The 19,741-nt window shown below is 40.6% G+C and overlaps 1 protein-coding gene across 1 annotated transcript in view; it reads left to right on the top strand.

Moving 5' to 3' along the window:
• Positions 1-17,665: 17,665 nt before the first annotated feature.
• lingo3a (leucine rich repeat and Ig domain containing 3a) overlaps positions 17,666-19,741 on the top strand; it is a 40,548-nt gene continuing 38,472 nt past the window's right edge. Inside the window, exon 1 of the mRNA XM_088004912.1 lies at positions 17,666-18,517. The gene's annotated coding sequence lies outside the window, so the exon portion shown is untranslated. The remainder of the gene's footprint in view (positions 18,518-19,741) is intronic.

The following is a 19,741-nucleotide window of genomic DNA, read 5'->3' as shown; positions in this document are numbered from 1 at the left end:
AAAAACAAAAAGCTGGCTCCTGGTTGACTCATCAAGCTTGGTTTGTTTCTGTAGCTCACTGTCATCCACCTTTAGCGATTACATCGTTTTTGATTTATAGTAGTGGGCTTCCAGTTCATTTCCACTCCCACCAGCTGCCACACTGCAACCCCCCACTCCTCTCTGTGTGAACTCTCCATCTCTCTCCACTGTTTCTGACATTTGCGAGGGGTTTTTATGCGAGTTGTGTGCATCGCAGAGCTCAGCTTAACTTAACCGGCCACCCGTTTTAATCGGCTCGCAGGCCCTGAGAGCTAACAAGCTTACAGCAAAGCGGGGCAGCGGTCAGCAACGAATATCATCTGCCTGTCAAAAGTATTTTTTTACCCTGCCTATGATTACCAGTGCTTTGGCGACTCGGCGATACTTTAAAGGTGCTTCTCTTCACCAGAGGGAAGAGAAGATAAAGAGTCATGTATCGTTTTCCTTCACATCAGTCGTATTACTTTACTTTGTTTTAGGACATAGAAAAGCTTTGTGGTTCTATTCTGACTAAATGTGAAAAAAAAAAAGTTCAATGGGTGTAACTATTTTTGCCATGCACTGTATATATCAGCTGATGCAGTACAATGTGCAAGAGGCCCAGAGGGGGAACATGATATCGCCTTCCTCTCAACCTAATCTTTAAAATCCAATTTCTGAAACGTGCACTTACTGATGGCAGCTATTTTTCCACTTCGGCAAAAGCCCCAAGCATGGAAAAATGTCTGCTTTTGTCCGCATCTAATTGGTTTGTATTATATCCGCCATGCCTCATTCTCTTGTATCATCTGCAGTGATTTAGACCCCCTCATGTCTGAGCGGGTAAAACCGGCTGAAAACCCACAGCAGAAGAGAAACGCAACCCCAGAGCTTTTTAATCCACCCACTATCCTCTGCACCACTTCAGTCTGCATATGATGTCTGCATATGAGGCAATTGTCTGAACTCACTCATTTGATATGGAGAGCACACACACACACGCAGACACACATCTAACATTTATGCTCACCAATCATTTAAAAAAGCTATCATGACTTTAATAAAAGGCTGTGAAAAAATTGTTTTGATGGCTAAAACCTCTCTGTCTGCTGAAACTAGATTGACATTTAAACGTTTGGTATTAAACAGAAAATGGAAAGAGCATAATTTGGCTTTCAGGAGGGCCTGAGGATGAAAATACTGAGTTGGATCTAGTCGAGGCAAATATTTATTTGGCTTTCTTGTGATGCTGCTTTTCTGAGCAAGAATGACTAGATGCTACACATATGTCAGAGGATTCTTCATAAGCTGCTGCTGTTTGCAGTTTTGTGTCGGCTTCATGCTGATTTCTGGTTTTAAATGCGTTGGTTATGACACTTTTAGATTAAATGAAGACAGATGCAAAGGGAGATGGTGCATGTTTCTTTCGAACTTTCTTTATTGGCTTGATACTTTTACTTATTGTTTTTCTTGATTATAACAGATATCGAGCAGTGTAGTGGCAATAGTTCGTTCTGCAGAGTTTTGTTAAGATACCTGCGTATGTTATCATTTGCATTAATGTAATATTATTTTAGGGCTTTTTTTCAAATTATGAACTCAAACCCTTTTTCTTCCAGGATAGGATTATGAAACTTTCATGATAAAAAAAAAATAAACTGGGTGCTTAAAATACATTTAAAATATAAATTCAAAAGACAACTTGAATTGCAAGCAGTGATGAACGGGTTTCAAGCCCTCTCCTGCAAGTTCGGCCCCGCCTGACCCACTTCCAACCCCCCCCCCCGTGTTGTACCAGAAGCCTCAGGCTCTTTCCCCTCCCATTGCTCTTTCCCCTCCCATTTAGTAGGTCATTCGCCCAAATAAACATGGTCATCACTGAAGATGTGTGTATGTGTCGGCTAATCTGAATTTTAAACTGAGTTTAACCCCTCCACATAAAGGATCCTGTTTTAAATATCACTGAAAGGGGGAACGTAGTTGAGCAGTACTTCATTTCATATAATACTTGAGCCTTGATGGTGTTTGGGTTGGCTTCAAACATCCTAACCAATTTTCTTTCATCTAAGGGTTATAGTTTGAGTCAGAAATTTGGACACAACTGGACGTTCCAACAGTGAAGACATCCCAAACGCACAACACAAAAACTGGAAACGGCAGGCTGAACATCAAATGTCCGGAATAGCCCTGATCTTTAAACCTATTGTAAATAAACAGATTATCCTGAATTTATGTACTATGCTGAACAGCTGTGCAGAATAAAAAGCATTTTAAATGAACTCTGATATTTCTGCCAAGAAGAGCCAGAAACCTGATGGCTATAAATAGTTTGTGGTACAGATCCAAATTACAAAGGGGCATTTCATCCAGTATCGGTGGTGATGCATGTACATGTACAATGTTTGTAGACCACAGTTTACTCAAACTGAAAAAGAAGAGCTTGAATGATCCATTTAAAGCGCAAGATGGGACATTCCTGCTATAATTATTACTAGTAAACATTCAAACCTTGTTTTTTTACCACTAGTTAAGACACTTTCTCTGGAAAGAGAAAAAAATGATCTATAATCTTAAAAAGATTAATGCTCCAGCAACTCACTAGTTTTCATGAAGCATTAGCAGCTGTGTATATATAGAGATATAGAGATTTTTTTGGGCTTATCTCCTGTCTGCTGCCATAAGGTAATTGAAGGTCTTTCACTGTAATAGTTATTTATTTATCTCCAACATTTTCTTTTTGTAGTAAAAGTCTAAATGAGCTGCAGCACCGCAGGGCTCAGCAATCCTGCCCTATATGGCTCTCGGACACGTACTTCTTATTTACTCCCGACGGCTTCAAATTGAAACTGTGATCACATTTTCCACACCGTTCCAGAGTCACGCTCAGTTTTAGAGCCGGTCAGCTTCGCACTGCAGGGGGAAGAGAGTTTTTCTTCTCTTGTCTCTCTCTGTGCCCTTCCCTCCTGATATATCTCTCTCTCTTTTTTTTTCTTCTGGCTTAGCAGCAGATCCTCGGGGGAGCCATCAATAGTTGACCCTGACATTGTTTTATTTTCCGCTAGTCCTCTAGCCTCCCCTCCGTCTCTCGGTGGACTGGGCAGTCCATTAGTTAAGACTGAAGACCCGACAGACAGATGACTTGAGATTGGATTAGCAGAACAGAGGAGATAAGGGGTGGATTAATCACAGCAAGTGTGTTTCTCTCTGTGACAGCTATAGACAGTTCTGTCATTACCGTCTGATGGGATGGGAGCAAAGACCTATGTCTGCTGAGCAAATATCCGCTGTTTGTCTGAAAAATATCACACTCCTGCTGCTCACACGCAGAAGCACAGCCTCCAGTAAGGAAGCCCATCACTGGCAAAATAATTCAACTGAAGAGGCAACTCTGGTGCAAACATGAAAAACGTTCCACAAGTTAAGCATATGGACTTGATTGTCAATCTAAATACAAACGCACATCTTTGTACCTGAATACAAACCGAGGTCGTTGTTTTGACTGCTTCATTTTAGAAGCTACATTTCTGCCTAACCCAGACATTTCCCGTAACCCTCTCCAGTACTTGTCTGTTGACCAAAATTTAATTCATATCTTGTCTCTATGCTGGTAAATCACAGCAGAAGTGTGAAAAACAAGTGAGGATAAGGATTTGGGTCCTTACCCCAAACCTAAACATCAACAGTACATGCCTACTCCTGACCTTAACCTAAACTCAATTCACATCTCAGCCCTTAACCTATTCCTTAACCCAAAAACAGAACCTCTTTGGGCCCCACAAGCAGTCGGTCCCCACAATGTAGTATTTGTTGGAAAAGCAGCGTATCAAGCACAACACCGCACACACACATTAATACACTTTTTTATTGCACTAACAACCAAATCCAAACAATAGACAGAGCAAAAAAAAAAAAAAAATCAATGCCTCTCTTTTTCTTGTTTACTCACAGTTTGGTTCACAACAGATTGCCTCGGCGCAGTCCAACAGACACACAATCACCACCAAAATGTCACCTGTGGTCTTGTCCTTGTTCGTGAATTGAAAACAGAACGGCCACCCCCTGTGAGCCTGTAGCCAGAGAGTCTCTGGCAGTCCTGCGCTTAGCTGGCGTGCCTGGCCTCGTGCCCAGCTCGTCCAGAACCTGGATGGACTTTACGTTGCCTGTTAGCGGCACAGATGTAACCCAGCGGGTGTGTGAAGCAGATAAGAGCCCAAGATCAGGTCCAAGGCTAATTTCCTGCACACACACTCATCAGGACCGTCTGCCTCTGAGAAGGTTTTTGTTTGAGCGAGACTCATACCCGCTTTTTAATTAGTGGGCTCACTATGAGCAACAGTAGAATACGTGTAAGGAGATGATTATTGGATATTGACCTGTAGTTGGCATTAAAACCAGAATATTCAGATACATTTATATATAAGACATTACTTAACTTTTCCAGTTTCAAGTCCGTTGGGGTTACCAAAATTATTTTTTTGGCAAACAACCGTTTACCTGGGGTCATCGGTGGCCATGCTAACTTGCTTGAGCTTTCATAGCAGGCTCTGCTGAGGTGAACCAGCTGTAGTGTAGAGAGAAAGGGGCATATACTGGTTCTGGTCTGCTCTGCATCCCCAGAACCAAACGCGGTGAAGCAACATTCAACTTCTATGTTCTGCAAATCTGGAACAAACTTTCAGAAAACTGCAAAACACCTGAAACACTGAGTTCCTTTAAGTCGAAGCTAAATCAAGACCACATGTTTAAAGCTGCCTTTGAACTACAATAAATGGAGCATTGACCAACATATTTGATGTGTATTGATTATTATAATGACAAAATGTAATGTCTCATTAGTTTTCACATCCATTGATTATGTTTTTTGTTTTAATATAAAGCACTTTGGACTGTTATTGCTGAAATGTGCTATACAGATAAACTTAATTGACTCATTTGAATCTCAGTGGTGACTGTAAATGTTAAATACAGACAATTACTTAAATATAAGTAAGATGAAATCAATGCAGAAATTGTTTCCAGTTTGAGTGGAAGACTGGAGAATTAAAAAAAAAAATCCAGTTTCATAAAGGTCTAAAAGTTGGAGCTCAATATTAGTAACTTCCTCTGTTCTGTGCTGCTGCACACTCTGATTTCCTGCGTTGCTTCCTGTTAAGGCTGTTTGGTGTTTGAGGCCACAGGATGTGTGAACAGACTGACAAAACTTGAGAAAATTTATAAAATTTTACCCCCATCAGTTAATCATGAGTCGCATCTTTTTTTAAGGCAAGGAAACAAGAATCTCCACTTGACTAAAACATTTCTTACTGAGGATAAAGGAGGTTTTTGATTTGAGTTTTGTTTTTGTACCTGGAGAGCTGCGGGGGTCTCTGAGAGCCTTGTGTGTCAGCAAGAGCGCGTGGTTCAATTGCCACGGAAACATATTTCCTAGATTTGCATTTAGAGGGAGTTAAGCATTTCAATTTCACAGAGAGAAAGCAGAAGTCAACAGACCAGTTGTGGAGAAGCTGAACTCGCCCCGAACGTGAGGAATACCAAATCTATAAGCAACACCTAATTTGTATTCAGAGCTTCTCCTCCTGACTCTAGCCTTTAATATTCAATTTCTGGAGGCGGTCAGTTATGGACCACCCAACTCGAGTCCCTTTTAGCTTAATGTCAAGCTTGTTGTTTTAATAAAGGCAGCAGCGTGTGTTGCCACAGGTAAGATACGCATCGTTTTATGTATTATCTGCAAATGTGAATGAGGAATAATAAAGCCAAGACGTATTTATTTTACATTTCCTTGGTTATACGCAAAACGACATCCACTATAACCGTCATAACGAATCCAACTGGCAGTTTGTGTGTTTAAGTGATTTTTCTCACTCCCTTGGTTTCCTAATGCCTCAATATTTATAGTTTTATGTTGAAGTTTTTGTTTATTTCCCTGGAGAACAATTGTGACATGACACAGTGATCTATTTTTTTTATTCAGTAGTATGTGTATATATATATATATATATATATATATATATATATATATATATATATATCCCCAAAGCTCACTTTTATGGAGCTGTAGCAAATAGGGAGACCTAAATAAAAACATAGCAAAGACAAAGGAAAAACAAAACACAAAGCATGATTAAACACTAGAAAAATCAAAGCTAAAGAATAAACTGGAAGTGGAACACTAGAGATGACAAACAGAAATCTATTTGAAATAATCCATCTTACTGTTCAGGTTACTCAGCCTGCCGTGTTCCTGCAGCTGCTCCGTGTTGCATCCTCCTTCCTCTGTTGCTCACCTCATTTCTGCCAACCTCAGCTTCATCCAGGCGCGGATATGTGACTGATTTTCACCTGCAGCTTCATTTGCTGCCTCAGCTCATTTGGAGCTTAAAGCTTTTATTTGATGGACGATCTCGGAGGCTGCATCCTGGCCTTTAGCTGCATGCTCTCACTTCATTCATGTGCTGTCACTCTTGTTTTTTTTTGTGTGCTTTTTTTGTTTTTTTGCTATTCTAACAAATTACCAACTTAGTGACTGCTGCTGTTTTGTCACTCCAAAGTTGTTGTTTTTTTCAGGAACTTTTTCTCTCCTGCATCTGCTCACACAACTCAGGCAATTTGATATACGATTAAAGATTATTTTAACTTTATGGCTGCGATATAAATAATTGCTGGGATTTAATTAGCTAACCTAGCAGGGGAATTTAGTCCCATGTAGTCCTGATTTAATTAATGAACTCATGCGGCTTTGGTTGGAGTTATACACCAGGAGCAGTAGTCCTGCATTCACACACATGCACACACACCTGCCATATTTTAGTTGGGCTCTAATCAATAATTCAACATTTCATTGAAGATGCCTTCGTGGCTCTGCATCTGTCATGCTGGGCCCTTAGTCGCTACGTTTGCTGCACAGACTTTTGCGCCTGTGCAGAAGGATATTAAATTTAATATTTGTATGTCTGCGTGTTTAATGAGAGATCTGTCACATCCGTCTCCTGCTCGCTCTCCCTGGGTGCTGAAACGTCTCATCAGTGCCTGACGCTGGCATGAAGCTGCGAGGGTTATTCATGCGACGCAGTGATGTGTGCAGAGATATTCCACATCCCTTTCAGAAGGCACTGACCCTCGACACGAAAAGCCAGGGACTGCGTGTCAAGTAGAGAGCCGGCTTCACGTCACGGCAGGACTCGCGCTGACCCAGAAACACTCGGGGTGCAGAGTTTTGTTTCACTGTATTTGTATTTATTGCTGTAGTAGAGGTTGGACGTCATCCGTGGAGATCTTTTTTTTTTGTTTTTTTTTTTTTTTGTTTCCAGAATGCTTTTCAGTACCTTGACAAGGAGATGGATGACTAATCTCAAGAAGAAGGTGTCATTTGTAATCATCAGTATGCTAAATAAGAACAAAGACCACACGCCAACATCTCACGCCTGAGCAACTTTGCGAATACAAATTCAGAGTAAAAATGCTTGAAAAAAATATTTTCAGCATAAAATGGATGTTTATTTTTAAACCCTTATCCCGTGGAAGTATGTGTGCTTCTTAAAATTTTCATCAGAAATTGAATTTGCTTCTCCCTCTTTCCACTGTCCCACCATTGTGGATCACTGTCTTAAAAAAAATTGGTAAGGAAAAGGTAGCCAGGTAAAAACCAGCCCCTGGTCCTACACTATTTGCTTCAGAGGGTTTGGACTCTCGGCTGTTGAGAAATGATTGCTTCGTGGAGGACCATGCTGAAGTTTTACATTTTACCAAATTGGTAATGTTTGCCCGAGATGTATGTAATGCAACACTTTGATGCCACTTTGATTTCCTCTGAACCGCCCCTAATTACAGGAAGTTGCCTGAGCTGTAAACCATCTTCCACTGCGAAGAGGGAAGAACTGAGTCGATGAGGGCAGCTACTAATGCTAATTCAGTATTTAGAAGAGTGACCAACATGGACTGAACAGTTTTGTACACTTCCTCTGCTACAATTGTTTAAACTACAGGCAGACTACAATTCTATTACAGTCCATAAAATGTACTTCTCCTTCTGTTCGTCGATCGGCTTGGTGAAAAATCTACTGGAGATAATCCGAGTCAATTGAAGAAATTCCCAGGTTGTGCTGCAAGTGAGAGTTTTTTTTTTTTTGTTTTTTTTCGCACAGGAAGACAGGAAAATGCAACGTGGAGTGAAATTTTTGATGGCATCTCGGTGAGCAGGGAGCTAGTTAAAAATTATTCAAAATAAAATCTCAAGCACTTGTGCAAATTTTGAAACAAGTTGTATGCTTCTTATCTTTAAGCTCATTTCATTACTTTCTCATTTTAAGCAAATAAATATGTACACATTTAGTATGTAACTGTTCTTTGTGCAGCTATTTTTGAAAGTGTTTAGCAAATTCTTTTTTACACTGGCTAACTTGTTTTCGACGATCTCCCTCCTGTCAGACAGTCGCTCATTAAAGCTCAGCTCTTCTGAAGGTCAAGGTCTCCGCAGGGGGCTTTACGAGGAAGTTTCCCCGCCCAGGCATCAATGAAGGGAGAGGTCTTTCATTTAAATACCAATCATTCTCTGAGAAAACCGTTAAGCCGCACACCTTTCAGCTTCTGGCTGCAGTGATATTTAACATTTTTTTGTTATTTATTTTCCAGGCTGTGTGGCATAATGTGTGAAGTCTAAAGATACTCGAGGCCCATGGCTACTGCAGTCCCCAGTTCCTGTTTATGTAAACTGTTACAAGAAAAGAAACTGTGTAGTCACGCACACATCCACACAGAGCCTAACAGTTGTCTCAGTGTTTACCCAGGCAAATATGCTCTCCTGCCCACAACCTGGAGGAATTTCTTTGTTTGTCTTTAGTCTCCAGAGTCTCCCCGGAGGTGTCTATTCTCTTCTTATGTGATTCTTCCTTCAGCATCCTCCGTGGGGCTGCTTATCCTTCTCTTTTGGCCTCTCCCGTACTTACACACTTTCTGTATCCCTCCCTTATCCCCCATTTGCTCCATCCTTTGCCGACTCCTCTCCTCAAAACTCCTCTCCTTTCCTCTGAACCGCCCCTAATTCAGTCCTGTGTGTTCAGTATATAGCTTTGATTTTCTTCCTGCTTGCAGCTGAGGCACGGTGAGTCACCTGCTGCTGTCCAAGCCTACGGCTGTGGGACCGTCCAGCCCACGCACACACTCTCGACGCACACAGAAACGGTGAAGCTCCGTCTTATTATTCACCCTGCCTCGCCTTGCTATGTAAAACATTTCTGTCATCCCGTCATAATTTGAAATGTGATGAGAAATTTGTGAACATGCATCATGTTACAGGTCCCGGGTGTCAGAACTGCTGTAACAGAGTTGACACAATCTGAAGAGGAAATAAACAAGGAGTCAGCAATGACGACCACTGTTGCTGTTAACATCCAGATTGTATTTTTATTCGCTGACTTGTATTAGTAAACCATCTGAGTTGAAATACAAGGAAATGACTAAAAGAAAGGGCTAAACCTCTGATTATAACTGTGGTAACTCTAAAATCAAACAATGAATATTATTCTTTGCACTTTTAAAAAGTAAACTTTTAACCCACTTTGAACCTCTTACTGTATTACCTGAATTTGGCCTACAATACAACCCATATTTTGGGAAAAGGACACTCAATTTGCTTTAACAGCCAACAATAAAAAGAACAGATCAAAATAACACGTATTTAACATGGGGATGTTGGGACATAACGGTCCTCCATGGAGACGTTAAGATCCAACGGCCCTCAGAGCGAGCCAACGCCAAAACCCGCCCCAGAAAATCAGCCAAACGGTCCACAAAACCTAACTTATTCTACTACACTACTTATTCTGGTTAAATCGAGATGCTAAATAAGATGCTAAATATCCCACACGATAGCCTTGGTGCTTTTCTCCAACCACATACTGACCTGAAGAGGAAATAAACAAGGAGTCAGCAATGACGACCACTGTTGCTGTTAACATCCAGATTGTATTTGAGACAAACCGGAAGTCCATACCAAAACTAACCTGGAAGCAACACCCCCCCCAAACAAAGGTTCCGCGTCGCCATTACCGCTCCTGTCCCCTTCCCCGAAAAGCACTATAAATAAAGACAGATGAACATGCAAAATGAGCTGTAAATAATAGAAAAAAAACAACAAAATACTGTGGTGCCATTTTTAGGTGCACCACAATCACCTGGACCAGAACACTGATGTTCCGCATGGACATTTTTTGTTGGTAGAGGTTTTTTGCTGCCGTGCTTCAGAGATCCTCCTCTCTTTTAGGGTGCATCAAGGCTCTGTACTTGGACCCATGTTATCTCACTCTACATGATTCTCCCTGGCTTTGTTTAAGGAAACGTCTCTTTTTATGGCTGTGTGGAGGATATTCCAGTCAACTTTCAGTCAAAGCGTAACAATTAAGTTACTGTAGAAATGACACTGCCACAAATTTCCTTAATTTCAGCAAAAATCAAACGGATCAATCATGTTTTTGTCACACATGTCCAGAATGATAACTTTGAATTTGGATGAACCTGGTGACTTTTGTTAAATCAAATGTGAACAGTTAATATTTCTTGAAAGTGAGACCTTTGTTGTCAGAGGTCATGTTCTGTTGATGTTGAAAGAGTGATTCCTGCTACTATTACTTTCCAGATGGATGCTTGCATGTGTTTTGAATGTTGGTGTCAAACCTCGCTTTCACCTCTCAAGTTGGTCCAGAAGACTTTAGGCTAGGAAACGTGATCATATGTTACGTCGTACATCCCACCATTTCCTCTCTACCAGGATCAAGACTTTCCTGCTGTGATAGAAAGCTCTCATTGGTCAAATCTCCAGCGACCAATGAGAGATCCCTCTCTGCCTACCAAATGTCTTTTAGGATCACGTAGGTCAGGGATCATGTCCTCCTAGATGGTCTAAGCTTTCACACAGAGGTCACCGGGCCTTTGCACCCTAGACTGTGGAAACAACACGGTTCAGAGCGCTCTGGTTAGCACCTGCTGTTGTTCACAAGTGCTTTCAAAAATCTTGTGCTAAGAAAAGGACGAGGAGGATGCGCAGCAAAAAGAAAAACAAAGCTCTAAAATTCAACAAAGCCTTCATAGTTTCATATGTTTTTCTGCTTATTTTGCATATTTGTTGCATTTTAAGCATGAGGCATTATTTTCAAAAATAAGTAAAAAAAAAAACTTAATATGTCAAGAATAGAAAATCAAAATCAAGAATAGAAAATTACATTAAAGGGCACTATATCACGTGAACAGGCACGAATCTTATTAAAAAGCTTCTTCATAAAAGCTTCAGGGTCATAAACATTTTGCAGATCCCAGGAGCATTGATTTTGGAGTTGCGTATTATTTCAGCTAATCTAATGTAATCAAGATCTTTCTGCGTAAGATTAAAAACATGAAGCGGTGTGCAAAGGGAAGCAAGCAGTCAGATTTCTGAGGGCCCTGAATGCTACAGCCTTATGTGCCTTCAGGCTGTCTAAAGCAGGCAGCCAACAGAGGCAGGAGCTAATGCTAATGCAAGTTTTTCACATTAAATCCAAGGCTTCTTCAGCGACTGGTGTTTTGCTGACTGCCTGCCCAATCCAATAGCAACTAGTGGCCAGATGGGCTCAGCATGACACTTTCTGTAACGTACTGCCTGGCAGTGTGCATCCGGAGCCAAACACTTCGTCTCTCCCATTTCCTTTGTGATACAGCCACTCTTTACTGGAGCTGTTGGTGCTGTGCACCATAAATGTTGTGCTTCACTTTCAGCTTTTCTTCGTTTGGTATTGCATTGAGACTGAAGTGGCGTCTGATCTGCATTGGGTTTATTGAGACTTGATTGATTATTCAGTTGCTGCCTGTTTTAATTCTCCCCCTTTCCATGTTCAAAGTTTGTTTCTAGCTCCTTTGCTCCTGCTTTTTACTCTCATCTCTTTGAATGTTTGTGTTCACATGCGTCTTGTTTGTCTCTCTGTATCCCAGCCTTCTCCCTTGTCAGCTGCCAGTTTCTTGGATCGTGGTTGTTTGTTTTCTGCAGTCGAGTTTATCCAGCTTGTTACCCACCTGTTTGTGTGTGTGTGTTGGATTTTCATAGGCGGTGTTTTTGTTTGTTTGGACTTTTTCTGTATTCGAATCGGGTAGTGGGTAGAAGGAAACCCTCAACTGCTGAAATTTTAGGGAGACACAAAAAAAAGTGAGAAATTGGTAAACAATCGGGCAAAAAAGTGTTGAAAGTAATTAAAGCGGTTCAAAAAGTGCAAACTATGGATTCCACCATCAGGTAAAATTTTTGAATACACATTAAAAAATTTTGCATATTAATGAGAAAGGTCTAGTTTATTGTCACGAGCACAGAGGGCATCAACATTACCCAAACTCCAGTAAATTTTCTGATGTAAAAAAAACTTGAGACCATAATTGTTTAGTTGGACAACAAAGAAAAATAATAATAAAAAAAGAAGTATAATCTAGATTACTAAATGTGGAACTTTTATAGTCACTTCATCATCCAACTTTCTTATTGTCACACATGCAGACAACTACAGTAAATCTGATTAAGGTGAAATGAAGCTTTGGCGTCCTGATAGGATTTTCCTGACATTTGCCCATTCCTTTCTTTTAGAGATAGTTTACAGAGCAGGTACAAAGGGGAAATTGGAAATGGCAGGGCTGCAGGGATTTCTGCTAGGTGCTGGTCGTGTTCTGCAGAAACAATCTATGTATATTTTCTATATTCCCAGACTGATGAGCATTACTCACAAGCAAAACAGAGTGGTGGCAGCATCATGCTGTCTGAGCACTTTTAATAGAAGGAAAGTTGAAATTAAAATCAAATATGCTTCAATAAAGTATATCATCAAGGGGGGCTATTTTTATTTTTTTTTCTTTCTCCATTAATCATGGGGTATCATGACAGAGTCCTTGACGGTTCGGCAGCATGCAAATGAACTGGCCTTTAGGGATGTTTGGATTTGGGGCCAAAAAATAAATAATAATAATAATAATAATAATAAAAAAACCTTTACTGACTCAACTATTATTAAGGAGTACAAGACGTGTGTGAAAGGCTAACACAAATACCCTTGTTAGCTTAAACATTAACCTGTAGATGTACTAAACATCTGGATGAAGATGTATTTTTGACTGTAGATGAGGCAGCTCATATATCTGACGATGCACTGCTGTTTGTTTAGTTGATATTGATGTTATCAGAGATATCTGAAGGAATATTATGGAAAAGGATGCTCTCTTTATTTTTCAAAATGCAACAACTTTATATTAAAAAATCTTGTTTTCTAAAGCTGTATAGTAAAAGAGGATTAAACTGACATCAGAAAAACTGAAAAATAGCATTTTGTTCTGTGTCATCATGAAAGGTAAGGGGTTGATGTGAAATTCAGAAATTAACAGTAAACATAAACATACAAAGTTTCATGTTTTTAATTGTAAAAGAAAACAAAAAAAAACCAATCCCACCCACTTAATCTGTGTATTCTTTTCATTTTACGACTGTGTTTATGACAACACAATCCCAGCTGAAAACACAGAAGTTTATGATTATGTGATGAAATGCTGACAAGAGATAACTATATCAGCAAATCACTGTACTTCAAAGCTCAGTTTTAGAGTTGCATTTACTGCATAATGATGAACAAATGTTGTACACATGTTTCAGTGGGAGTAACACAGTTTGGATCCCAGGACCGCGACTGAGGGTAAGCAGACCTTTCAGTTTGACAAATGAGCGTAAAGTCTGTGGTCTGCTGTTCCTTCAGCGCCTGCAGGTATGGTGGCTTCATGTTTTATGTATAACATATTTACGTCAGTGCGGCAGGAAGTATGAAAAACATTCAGACTGGAAAGCTCCTGGAACTCCGAGAGGATTTGGCCTGACCACAGCTGATGAGGCGGTGATTATTAGTGTGCCGTGGTGATGGAAACAGATCCTCGACTTCACAACAAAGCCCCTCAACCTCCTGTGGAAATTACAGTCATGAAGGTCAACATACTACAGCCCTGCTGCAGAACTGTGGCTCGGTCTTAAAAGTGCAGCCACCAGCAGGAATGATGACACTCCTCTTTATTATTCACTTTACAGTAAAAAAGAAAAAAAAAAGAAAAAGGAAACACTGTATCATGCAGAGAGACTGCAGCTCGTACGAATCCGGCTCAGGAGATCCCCGTTGTGTCTGCTGAGGACCGCGGCTCAGACTGCAGATGGCACAGCTTTCCAATTTTTAACAGGATGTGACACTGCTGCGCTGCCTCCATTCCACGCTCTTTGAAAAAAAAGCTCACGGTGTGAAAAATCTGCGTGGATGACTGGGGCAGTAATGCAAATCTACCTGACATGCTTGTCACCATCTGGGCCCATTAAAGAGTAACTATTTTAGTCAGGAATGAGATGGAATGTGCCTAGCATGATTAAAATCCTCAAAATACACATTTTTTTTCTTTGTTCATTCAGCATTGCTTATTTTACACAAAGATTTTATTTTTTATTGGGATTTTTGCAAAATGCTCAACAGATTTGAAGATTAACCCAGATGTTCATAAACGTGGGTTGCACAATGTTGCAGAAGGTTGCACAGTGTTGCACAGTTGCCTGTAAAGCTTCATGTCATCATGTTTTGGCTCTAGCCCTCCTGAGATTAAAAAAAACAAAAAAAAAACTTATCCTGCACTATCCATGGAAAGGGATCCAGTTCCAACCTTAATGCTGTATTATATCTGCAGCCACCTGGCACACCATACCCCTCTCCCCGCAGCCTCACTGTGGTACAAGGGTGCAGCAGATGTTGTTCGGTTGCTGTAATAGGTTGGATGTTGGCTGCAGAGATCGTGGTTTCATCTAGACCCCGGATGCTGAAGCAGGGGATTTTTATAAGCCAGCCAGGAGAATGGAATAACGTTTCATCATCAGTTTGCTCACCTGTAGGAATTTATGCATAAAACCTGATGATGGATGATGTAAAGCAGAATATTGAATCTGGGCTCTTACATTAACTGAAATGTAATCTGACTGGGTTAGTGTCTAACATTTAGTGTCTAAGTGTTGAATGCTGGTAAAGAGAACCCGCAAAAGTGACAGCTGAAAATGCAGCGAGAAATGTTTAGACAACTTTTTTTCTTTCACTTTCCTTCCACTTTACAATTAAATAACTTTTTAAGAGTTTGAAAAGTTTTGCAAAGCACTGTAAAAGTACCAGTGCTGGTTGTTTGCCGACAGCCAGGTCAAACCGAATAAAATTACTCATTTCAGAAACACGAGTTAACTTGACTTGTTTGTTGTAGGCTGTGGGAGGAAGCTGAAGTGTCCAGAAAAATAGGACACAGCAACCCGACACAGAGGCAAAGAGAGCACTGGACCTCCACACAGAAAGGTCTGCAGGCCTCAGGCTAAAACATGCTCCATCTCGCCGCACTTTGAAAGCTCAATGAGTTTAACTGGTAGCTTTTACACATTTGAAATCAAATAGCAAAGTAGCGATGCACATCTGATTAGTCTCATTAATATCCACATGCTGACTGATCACTGGTTTCTTTTTCAGGACGACTGCAGATTAGTCCCATCAATAGCTGGAACATTTGCATCCCATAAGTTCAATGTTCTCAAACACAGTTGCAATTCATGACAGAACCATATGTCACCATGTATCATATTTCTCATTATACATCCGTTCCCATCAGAAATAAAATGTTAGACAAGGTAAAGGATTATTCAAAATGTAAATATGTTAGGTTTAAGGGGAAAAAAAGCCATTTAACTTTCAGTATATTTGCATTATTTTAATAATATCCTAGCTTATGATGTTTTGTATTTTAAAATAAATTAAAAAATACACCACTTTGAGGCAGAAACTGCAAAAATGGGAACAGATGTGGTTTTGTTACTCGGTTGGATTTCCTCCAGCCTTGGAAAAACAATAAAATCCTATAATATTTTAAAAGGGCCACAAAAATGAGATCTACTGCTCAGTGCACTGAATCATTTTAGGAGATGAAGAATTTCGGGTAAGTTTAAAGACCAGAGCATTTGATTTTATTAAGGGGTATCTATATTTCTTCTTCTGATTTTTATTCATACACGTTATGAAAAACCACGTCCAAATGGATAATTTTTCTTCCCCGTCACAGTTATGAGCCACTTTTTGTTGTTCTGTCATAAAATTCCAATAAAACATGTTGAGGTTTGTGGTTGTTTTGCAGTAAAACATGAAAAAGTTCAAGGGACATGAATACTTTGGCTAGACAATATGGACTTTGGGCTTCCCGCTGTCACCCACAAATTCTGCATCTTGAAGGATTTTAGTACGCAGCTGAGATATGTAGCTTTTAAAGGAATACTTCTAACAAAAGCTTGTTTATATTATGCTGTTAATACAGAAATATTTCTATTTCAGAAATGGCGAGGTTTCATTTAGATGTACCAGTAAGCCTATGAGGCATCTTTTAGAACGAGTGATGTATTTCAGACATTTATTTCAATTTATTATAACCATTCTGGTTTACAGCTAATTGAAACTAAAAAGTTAGTTTATTGGAAACTAGTATTAGATAGGACCAATATTTAAAATGAACACTAAAAATGTATGTCCAAGTCCTACATTACATGCACTATATACTTGGGCATGCAGGAAGAAAGCAAGTCATTATTTTTATATATAACACCTTTGAAGATATAAAGATCATAAACTGCCTCAAAATCAACATTAACACAAGACATGTTACACAAAAGCAGATTTAATATAACAGGTTTTTAACTTATGGTACTGGACGCTGATCTCAGTACACAGGAAAAAGACTTTCAGAGTTTTGGAGTCACTGAAGAAAAATCTCTTTACCTTTTGCTTCAGTGTATTATGGGAAACTACCACTGCCTATGAAGACAAGTTTTGGCTGAAGCATCAAGGTTCCATTTTATCTTAAAGATTTTTTTTTCCTGTGTAAAGATAAATTACTGCATCCATGCAACGTTTCATGGAGGCTATCAGGCTAGGTGGTTGCTGGCGCTGGTGTTTCCAATCTTCATTTTAGAGTCAAGAGGTGGATAGTAACTTGTCACATTCACTCATTTAAACTTACTTGAGTAATCTTTTTTATTAGATATGTAGTTTTTCTTCTTTTTTTTTGCCCTTTACTTATTTTTGCTTCCATTTAAGTATAATTTTTCAGTAAAGCTCCTTTTACTTGAGTACAATTTCTGGCTAAGAAGAATACATTTTAACCAACTTGCACAGTTAATGTTGAAGTGATAGCTCTTGTTTGCAGACAGGTTCTGTTGTTATACGTTTTTGTCAGCTGAGCAATGCTGTGCCAGAGGTTAAGTGAGTTCAGTAAACAGTATAAAATACACAATTTACTTTCATCTGTCCAAATCAGCTGAACTCTCCATGATTGCTTAGGACACATAATACCCATGATGTAACATTGCTGTATTATAAATCCATTTTTACTGACCTTAAATGATAATAATAAAAAAAAAAGTTATTTTGTCATCATCTGGAAGCTATAATCCACAAAACTAACATAAATAAAAGCTTGAAATAGTGACACAAAATTTTACTAAATCCATTTAAGATGAACTTTTTAAACTGATGAAATTATTTACTTTTACTGTTACAGTCGCATCTTAAAATTGAGTCTTTCCATGTCTTTCTAAAGGTGTTACTTTATCATTTTGGTGGGGAGCTAAAGGTGCTACATCTTCTGCTGATGTTTGTTTTGATTCACTTGTTTTCAGCTGTTTTTATTTACTTGTTCCTCTTGGTCCCAGATGACGGCACATCTACCCAGTCTCTGCTATTTTCTCTTCCAGAACAGAACTCTGAGTACATCCACCCACTGGAAAACTGAAGCTGTCTGAATTTTTCTTTTTTTTTTTTTTTTAACATATGCCACACATTTCGCATTTATCCCACAGGAAGCGAATGCAGCATAAAGCATTTCGAGAATGAGATCCAGAGAGAGAGAGACAAGGAGAGAGAGGCAACAGCGCAGATGAGCCCCAATGAACAACAGCCGGCTCCTCTTTCAAACACAAAGCACCACACGCTCCGTATCCCTCTCTCTCTCTCTCTCACACACACACACACACGACAGCCGCACACTCACGCACGCAAGCAGCCCGAAAACCCGAGCGGCATCAGCCCTCTCTGCCCGCCGCTGCCGGTGGCAGCCCTCTCCGCTTCTCCGCACCTCGAAGCCGTGAGAGGAGTTCCTGCTGCCCTCACAGGCAACAGAGGAGAGCCGCGGGTCTCTGCTTGAGACGGCAGACAATTAACCAGCGAAGCGGGGGAGAGCCGAGAGAGAAAGCGGGGGAAGGCGAGTGAATACGCTCCAGTCCAGCTACTGGCTCCTGCTGCTGCTGCTGGAGGAGGAGGAGGAAGAGGAAAAGGAAGAGGAGGAGGAGGAGGCTGTGAGCTTGGAGAGACTGGAGCAGCTCCGGCATCCTGCACAGGCAGCCCGAACGGCCACAAGTGATCAGAGCATCTTCAGCCTTATAGATGAACAAGCAGCACGGTGCAGCTTCCAGTCCTGGGTGAGTCAACTTCCAATAAACACACACACACACACACACACACACACACACACGCACACACTATCTCATCTGCGTACTCCATGTGCTGTCTGTAACTGTCTGCATCCATCTTCACAAAAACAGACTGTACACACGTGGTGTGTGTGTGTGTGTGTGTTACGTCCTGCTTTTTTTCCTCTGCCTTGCTGCTGATGAGCAGAAGATGCAACTTGTGATCACTGTGACACTATTTTACCCCTTCAGCTCCTTTCTGATGGTGCAGCATCCACCCCCCAGCCCCCCCACCACTGATCGATTTGCTCCGTAACTTAGACGGACATCAGCTCTCATCATCTGTTCTTTTCTATTGTCACCGCTGAGGCAGTGTGTTTGTGCATCCGTGCACAACTCATCTCCATCGGTATGTGCGTGCCTGTGCGAGTCCTCTGGTGATCAGGTTTCAATTAGGATTTAATAATGTAAACGGCGTGGGCAGGAAAGGGAAGGCGGCCCACGATCGATCCTGCAGCCGTATCGGTGTGACCAGGTGACACATCTAATCCCGTGTGCTCTCTGAGCCCATCTCCGGCTCGGCTCCCAGCTTCTTTTATTGGTGTGTGTGCCTGTAGTTCTGAGTGCAGCAACAAATCAGATGATTATTCCAAGGAGTGCAGTTGTCCTTCCCTCTAATGGCTTTGGAGTTCATCTCTCCCCTAAGAAGTTATACAGAAAGGAGAGAGAGAGAAGATAAAGGCACCAAACAACTCTAACCTGTGGCCCTCAACTCCATAAATCAGCAGCTGTCCCCTTGTTTTCTCACAATTCCAGCTTTTCAGCTGCTTTGATTTATTGATAGACGCTCTGACCTCTTCCAAGGTTTCTGCACTGCAGTGTCACTGCATGCTTTCTCTATTAACGTGGCCAGCATTCAATAAATAATGACGTGAAGATCTGACACATTTTTCAAGAACCGACAAAACTGTCACAACTCGCCTCACCCAGCAAGCCCCCCCACTGCATACTTGCGCGCTGTGACTGAATGATTATGTTTGCTTGATCACTCAGGTGTTCAGACTTTTTTTTTTTTTTTTTTTTTTTTAACATATACAGGTTTTGCAGGAAGTTCAGCCCTTCTCTCTGACTTCATGAATTTGATGTAGGTCTCATTCCAGGGGTGGATGTGTTGGATTTTCTTGTAAGTAGGAGATTAGACGGCAACTGTTCACTCACTGGCTCATTTTGTCC

The sequence above is a fragment of the Poecilia mexicana genome, unplaced genomic scaffold (assembly GCF_051168715.1).
Source record: "Poecilia mexicana isolate PSO_F unplaced genomic scaffold, ASM5116871v1 scaffold_4, whole genome shotgun sequence".
In the NCBI taxonomy this organism is placed as follows: Eukaryota; Metazoa; Chordata; class Actinopteri; order Cyprinodontiformes; family Poeciliidae; genus Poecilia; species Poecilia mexicana.
This window is presented reverse-complemented; position numbering and strand designations above follow the sequence as displayed.